We start from the raw sequence: 7,081 nt of genomic DNA, 5'->3' as shown, positions 1-7,081 counted from the left end.
ATGTGGAAATCCCTCAATATTGTCAAAAATAGAAAACAAAAACTGTCAATGTTAGGTGAATGTAATGAACTGTAATTCTGTACATTCCTTTTTGTAAGACTTTGTGAACACTTGTGGCTATGAAATCCTATCCATTGGTGTTCAGGCATCGATTTGCTATTGTAAATCCATTTGAATGTGCTTGGTCTGTTGATTATATCTGTTATTCTTTCTATGTTATTTTATAAATACTAACCTGCATTAGTTGAGGAAATATTCTTATTGTTAGATATTAGTATTATCATTTTCTTTATTAGCTCATACATCATATTCCACAATTATATTTGAACAATAGCAGAGGCTCGCAAAACATTTGCGGTCAAATTAGTGTCTTTGTTGCAACATTATTTCTTTAAATACAATATTTTTACAATAATAAAAAAATAAATTTAATTGCAGGCACGGAAATATATAAGTCCACTTGTCTTCGTCCTAACATTAGTTAAGTCTTTATTATGTACGGCCTATATTCGATAACTTGTATACGTTTTTTGTTTTAGTTTAGTTAGGACTAAACTTTATCGTACTTAATACTTTAAATAAATAAACTTATAATGTTATTCTACGACCTAACGTTAGACCTTTTTAAAACTTCGATAAACTTTTAATATGTTGTTGAACAAAATGTCTGCTAAAGTATATTTACATCTGCCGTTTGTTTACATCCGTTGAAATGAAGTGCGCACGCATGCACATTTAGATAGTGAGATGTGCGCACATTTTCAGGACAGACAAAACTGAGTATTAGTCATTATCATCTCGTATTAGTTAGCTAACTTGTTATAGAGCTAATCAAAAATGCTTAAAATAATTTGTTCACTAAAGATAAACAGAAAGTTAAACAAACCTAGGATTTCTTCCAGTGTGCAAAATGCTTCAAGCTGGTGTGCTTTCTTCACCAAAAACCTTATTGGTATTGTGAAGTATCTTTTCTCCACAACAAACATAAATTGCATAGCGGTCAAAGCTTTGGGTAATTTAATTGGTTTTATTATCTATTCATTGTATTTATTAATACTTTAAGTGCTATTAGAATGTTGTCATTAATGACACGTTTAGGCAAAGGAGAGAGAGAGAGCAAAACAAACACAGATTGTAATCATTACTAAAACGTTTAATGTTTTAATGTATATATATTTGTCATTTTGACACATTCTACCACTGTAGATGGTCCGTAACAGAAAGTGTTGAAGTTATGTAAAAATGTACAATTGGAGATTATATGTGTATTGTTGAATCAGTACAATGATGTAGCAATGTCATATATGTATTACTGAATCGATACTATGATGTAGAAGCATTATATATGTATTGATGAATCGATAGTGTGATGCAGCAACGTCTTATATGTACTGTTGAATCAGTACTATGATTAGCAACGTCTTACACGTACTGTTGACTCAGTACTATGATTAGCAGCATCATATAAGTATTGTTGAACCGATGTTATGGTGTAACAACGTTATATATGTTTTGTTGAATCGGTACGCTGATGTATCAATATCATATGTGTATTGTTGAATTGGTAATATGATGTAGAAGCGTAATACGTATATTGTTGATTCAGTACTATGATGTAGCAATGTTATGTATACATTGTTTAATTGGTACTATGATGTAGTAATGTTTTGTTGTTATGTAACTTAAAGAAGCAGATGCTCGTAAATTCTCACCTGTTACATCACATAGGACAGATTAATGTTAATGTACGACTTGTTGCACGTACATTAACATTAATCTGTCCTATGTGATGTAACAGGTGAGAAATTACTGTTAATGTACGACTTGTTGCACGTCTCTTTAAGAATGATCCTGGTGGTGTCCCAAATTGATTCGTATTAATTTATTTTCCAATGCCTTCATGTACAACGGGTATACCTGTAAGTTATAAATCCCCGATCTGAAAAAACTTTATGACGTGAGTGTATGAATATTTTGTATCGAAAAGGGCTGTTACATATAATTCTCGAAAGCGATCAATTTCCAGTGGCATCATACTACCTATAAAACATCAAGCAATGTCAAAATGTAGTTCTGATTCCTGTCGTTCCACCATGGCTTTATATTGGCTGTAGTTGTCACGTGACTTGCTGACTTCCATATTCAAAATCGTTTTAATATAACGCATTCAATCTTTTTAATGGTTGACACTCTAAAAAATGTTATCATTCTAAAACGTATTATATAAAATCGAATAATAAACATATCGCCTGAACGTTTTGACTTTTTATGTTTTATTCATTACTTTTCTAAATTTTGTATCGCATTTCTGATACAAGTATGTTTGTTGAATTTCGCTTAAAGCCATCCCTAAATTTGAAGTGATAGACTAGTGAGAAAGCAACTCGTAGGTTACTCTTTGCCAACGAAAAGTGGTATTGACTGTATATTATAACTTCCACACGGGTGAAAGGGTAAGCATGTTCGGTGACGGGATTTGAACGCGCAACCCGAAAGTTGAGAGTCGGGTGCTTTAACCAGTAAACCATACCAGGCCCTATACTCTTGAAGTACCTTTCTTCATTGTATGAACATGTATTATATTACTTTGAGAGGAAACGAATAATTATTAATCCTCGGTTGTATTTTCGTGTGAAAGTAACATACAACCAGTTAACTGCTACTGATCTTCTTTAAATGGGATGGAAAAAAAATATAAATCACAAAAATAGACAAAATTGTTTGAACTTTTAATTTAAATGTTATTTCATGGTCTACTTTTAGTAATCGAATAAATAAGTGCATAATGTAATCTAATTATCTACTTCTATATATCAATACAATACGTTTTATATGCGTATATCTAGACTGTGAGTTTCTCTTTTTTTTCCTTTTGTTTTTTAAACAGAATATAAAAATGTGTTTGCATTATTAAACAGTGTTAGATATCACAATCAAGCGTACAAGTTCAAAGAATTTGGTTACTAGAAGCGAAATGTTCAAATAGATAAAGTTTAAATACCTAACATCAATAACATAAAAAAGTAGATTAAGTTTGAACTTAATCAATAAAAGCCCATCTTTTTTAAATAACACTTCACTGAAAACTAGTTACTTTGTTTTTAAGAATCATTTAAGATTTCACTATTGACGTCACTTGCATTTGTATACAAAAACTGTTTGTTTCTCTGTTTTTGAATTTTTGCACACAGCCACACTATAACAGTTACAGGTGCACTTCGGACACCACGCGCTGATTGGCTACCTCAGGAAGAGGGGTAGAGCCGATGACGTCATAGTGTCACGCACCAGATACGATTACGTCATAGTTCTATGATGTGGTACCAGAGGGTGCTACTGTCTTAGAGTGACATCATAGTTCCACTAAGTGACACCGGATAGTGCTGCTGTTTTAGGGTAGGGTGACAATATAGTTCAATACCAGAGGGACTGTAACTATGAGCAGATGCTTTTTCTATAGGTAATGTTCTGTAGGCGGATGGTGTTACTAGGGTTTTATAAACGAATTGTGTTATTAAGCATTGTATTTGTATAGGTGGATGGTGTTACTGGGTGCATTGTTTTACTGAGGATAGTGTTTCTATAGCCAAATGGTATTACATGTGTTTAACAAAGGCAGATGGTAATACTAGGACGGTATTACTAAGGTTCTATAGGTGAATTGTGTTACTAGGTAGATGATGTTACTAAGTATAGTGTTTTTACAGATGGTCTTACTAGGCATGTTGTGTGTGTTTTACAAAAGCAGACAATATTACTATACTTCCATAGGATTGCATACATATTTCAACTCGTCTCAACTTGTATTCATATTTTTCATTTATATACTTATCTGTATTGCATGTGTTTTACAAAGAGAGATGGTGTTTCTATAAGTGGATAATGTTACTAAGGTTAGTATTTGTATAGGTGGATAATGTTGCTAGGCAGATAATTCAATAGGATGATAAGATTGTTGTAGGGTGTCTCAACATGTGATTAGATCATCAATATCTAGATTTAATTATATGTCCTAAAAATTACAAGTAAAACCATTATTTTAATAAAACAATTATTATAACACTATTACATGTGTCAGTTTTTATCACACAAACTATTTTAATTTATCCATTATTTGAACTAGGCAAAATATTATAGCATGGCCCATAATTTACTTTACATACTTTTACAATTATCTGTCCTGAAAGTATTTTATCATATCTAATGTTTCATTATATAAACATTGAATGAAACAGTTAGTATAGCCCATTGTGTTTTTTATGTATCAATTTAGTACACATTTAATGTACTGATTATAGTTTTTGCTCGTATATCTAATTTGAATGACATAATTTTTGCCTTTCTTGAAATTTTATATGATAAATGCTTATTGCTAATTCATTTCTATAAACAATATACTGTGTAACATATATTTACCCTGAATTATCTAAATGTCTAAATAAAATACAATAACCTCATGTTTATCGCAATAAGTTGATTTGTTTCACTAAAGCTTGAAGGATCTATGTAATTAGTTATATTTAACAAATACTCTTGAAGAAGACTATAGTCATACCTTTCTGTAGATATTTTCATATATCTTTGTTGAGAACGTATTTCTAGCTGACTGAAACTATTTGCATATAGGCATTTTTTCAGTTTCTACCTGAAGGTCATTAAATTAATCGTTTTGCTATAACTAAATATAATAAATTAATGAAAAACTAATAGGGTTATACTAACTGTCTCGTTCAATATTTATAGAAACGAAATATAAGATACGATAAAATCTTTTCAGGACAGATAATTTTATAAGTATGTAAAGTAAATTATTGGCTGTGCTATAATATTTTGTCTAGTTCAATTAATTTATAAATCAAAATAGTATATGTGATAGAAATTGACACATGTAACTGTGTTATAATAGTTGTCTCATTAAAGTAGATTTATTTTACCATTTGATTTTTTCAAGTTCGTAAAATTCATAATTTCCTCGTGAACTTTAAGTATAAGACATTCTGGTGATTTTATGACACTTGACCTCTAGGGCTGGATTCTTAAATCATCAAAGAAATCATTTCCTATGAAACTGTTACAACAAAGTGTACTTAACGTTCCTCTCTTTCATAGCAGCTCAAAGTAAGAAAAAATCAATTTATTCCAAAGAACTTTTATTAACAGATCCCTATTTATTGTGAGCTATTTATTAAAACTGTGAGATCCATTTCAAGAAAAGCATTGTTAACATACCCTTATTCATTCTGAGCTATTTATTAAAACAGTAATGTTTATTTCAGGAGGGCCTTGTTAACAGATCCTTATCTGTTGTGTGCTGCTTATTACAACAGTAAGGTTTATTACAGGAGAGCATTGTTAACAGATCCTTATTAACTGTGAGCTATTTATTAAAATAGCAATATTAAAATAGAATTACAGGAAGTAAAGTTTTGGATGAGTATTATAAGTAAGTAGGTCCTGATACTATTGTTTGTAAAGTTTTTATAAATATGATTAAGCATAGGAAATAAACGTACCTAATATTAGTAAACAGATGCATTATATAAGCATCTTCATGTGCATATTCCTAAACTAATATTTGTAGACACTGTGAAAGTATTAAAGTATTCCACATTCTTACTTATATTTTACTTAATACTTAACTATCTTAATTAGTATTTTCTTATAATAACATATTTTTACTCTATGTTTTATTCGGATAATAATCACTGGGAGAATTTCTTTTTAAAACATATTTAAATATGTCTATAAATTAGTTACAAATTGATAAAACCAGTCATACGGTAATTCACCAGAAGTTGTTTTTACCTATAAGTAGATAGGCTGTGTTATTTCTTACATTGATTTTCTAAAGAATCAGAATATTACAGAATACTGAAAAAGACAAAGGTAAAAAATATTTTAGTTACCTTATATCACTCAATTTTGTAAACACAAGTATGTTTATTAATTCCTTATTAATATAGCCAGTCAGAGTATTTTCATTAACTCTCTCAACACGGGGTCGGTCAATTTGACCGAGTCACGTGACCTTTTGTACTCGTTTAGAGTTGATATAAATCTAATACTTATAACTCTATATATTGGGTATATCTTCACGAAATTTGGCAGTCTTTCAGTTAATATTACAAGTCTTTCACATACAAAAAGTCACATTTCTTAGTGAAGTATTTTTAATAAAATAAAACAAAGTTTTGTCCATGAATATATTGAGTATTTGTTTTGAATAGTCCGTGTGCAAAGTAATTTTCATGTTAAAAATAAAAATACTTTTCGTCATCTCAAAAATCTCCAATTTCCTTTGTGCTATCCCCAAGATCCCCTAAATGCATTTCAAACGTTTTGTTTTCACTAAATTCTTATAATTTATGTGTTATTTTCTCTACCCTATCTCAAAACTGGATCGGTCAATTGGACCGACCTCGTAACCACAAAAAAAACAAACAACACACACACACACACACACAAAAAAAAACAATACAAATATGCTTTGACCTTTAGTTTTATAATAACAGTGACTAACGAACCGGCTTAAATCAACGTCACTTTACTTAATAGTTTCAACTGTCTAAAACCTTTTTTCTTTTGTATAAAGTTAAGACAATACTTTTTTAAATGCGACAAAAAAGACTGCCTGTATGAATCTGTTATAATAAATGAAACGACGTCTGGATCTGGATCTGGGAGGGTCAGGTGCTACGTCGACCTCTTCATAATAACATTCAGTTTTTGTCTGTCCTGACAATGTGCACATACCTTATTATCTAAATGTGGATGCGTGTGCTCTTCATTTCAACGGATGTAAACAAAAGGCGAATGTAATAATACTTTAGCAGACATTTTGTACAACAAGATATTAAACGTTTATCAAAGTTTTTACAAAAGCTCTAACGTTGGGTCGTAGTATAACATTATAAGTTTATTTATTGGTTGTATTAAGTAAGGTAAAGTTTAGCTCTCACTAAACTAAAGCAAAAAAATGTCCACAAGCTACAGTGTTTATTTTTGTTATCAAATATAAACCGTACTTATTAAAGGCTTAAGTAATCTTAGGCCTAAGGCAAATAGACTTATAAATTTCGGT

This window comes from Limulus polyphemus, unplaced genomic scaffold (genome assembly GCF_000517525.1).
Source record: "Limulus polyphemus unplaced genomic scaffold, Limulus_polyphemus-2.1.2 Scaffold483, whole genome shotgun sequence".
Taxonomy (NCBI): domain Eukaryota; kingdom Metazoa; phylum Arthropoda; class Merostomata; order Xiphosura; family Limulidae; genus Limulus; species Limulus polyphemus.
This window is presented reverse-complemented; position numbering follows the sequence as displayed.